The sequence below is a fragment of the Dromiciops gliroides genome, chromosome 1 (assembly GCF_019393635.1).
Source record: "Dromiciops gliroides isolate mDroGli1 chromosome 1, mDroGli1.pri, whole genome shotgun sequence".
Classification (NCBI taxonomy): domain Eukaryota; kingdom Metazoa; phylum Chordata; class Mammalia; order Microbiotheria; family Microbiotheriidae; genus Dromiciops; species Dromiciops gliroides.
Window position 1 is genome coordinate 505,393,588 of NC_057861.1, and position 873 is coordinate 505,394,460.

The 873-nt window shown below is 37.3% G+C and overlaps 1 protein-coding gene across 4 annotated transcripts in view; it reads left to right on the forward strand.

Annotated features, from left to right (window-relative positions):
* The window catches only part of AP3S1 (adaptor related protein complex 3 subunit sigma 1), a 125,534-nt gene that overhangs the window by 107,090 nt on the left and 17,571 nt on the right, over window positions 1-873 (forward strand). The gene's annotated exons all lie outside the window — the stretch shown is intronic.

An 873-nucleotide genomic window follows, 5' to 3' on the forward strand; every position in this document is an offset into this window, starting at 1 on the left:
TTGTTGGTCAAAGTAGCAATTATTCCCTTTTCCCCACCCTCTTGCTTTCTCTAACTAATGAAAAATGAAAATGCCAGCAAGACAAGTTAACAATTTCTCTGCTTTTAATGGATTGAAACTTCCAGTAATTGTAGAGGTAACTTAAATATCCCATCTCTGTCATATTTTCCCTTAGTTTCAATGATCTGTATGAAGAATTCGTTGATTTTCTCTGTCTGGTCAAGCATTCTATTGTATCGTCTCACAGTGATATTGTTATTTTGTTCCAATGCGTTTCACCTCCTAAAAATAAAATGTTTTTGCTTATTTTTCCACATTATATTGTTATTGGAACACACATTCATCCCCTCCCCCCTTTTTTTAGCTTTAGCTTTAAGACATTTCTAATTAAATTTTAAACTGTCAAGATTTTTAGCCAAGGTCTAGGGTTAGTTGTGAATCAGATGTTTGTAAATCTAACTGGTGTTGCTTGAGAGACTTAGACAGGCATAGGATGTTTGCTCCAGTCCATTAAAGCACAGGTAGTACAATATTATGCCAGCAGTGATTAACAGAGAACTTAAGAATTTGATTGATTAGGACTGGTGCTTGGGTGAAAACTAAGATTAAGGATGAATCATTCATTTCCATTTGATACCTTTTATTTTTGCCAGTCGTAGAGAGGAATTCATTTTTCCTTGGTACATCACCAAATGGCTGTAAACCATGAGTGTTTTGCCCAAGTTCCCTCGTGAAAATTGTGTGGCTTTCTTTTGGGGTGAAGGGAGTAGAGAAAAGCATTTTTGTGGGGGCGGGGCAATGAGGGTTAAGTGACTCACCCAGGGTCACACAGCTAGTAAGTGTCAAGTGTCTGAGGCAGCATTTGAACTCATG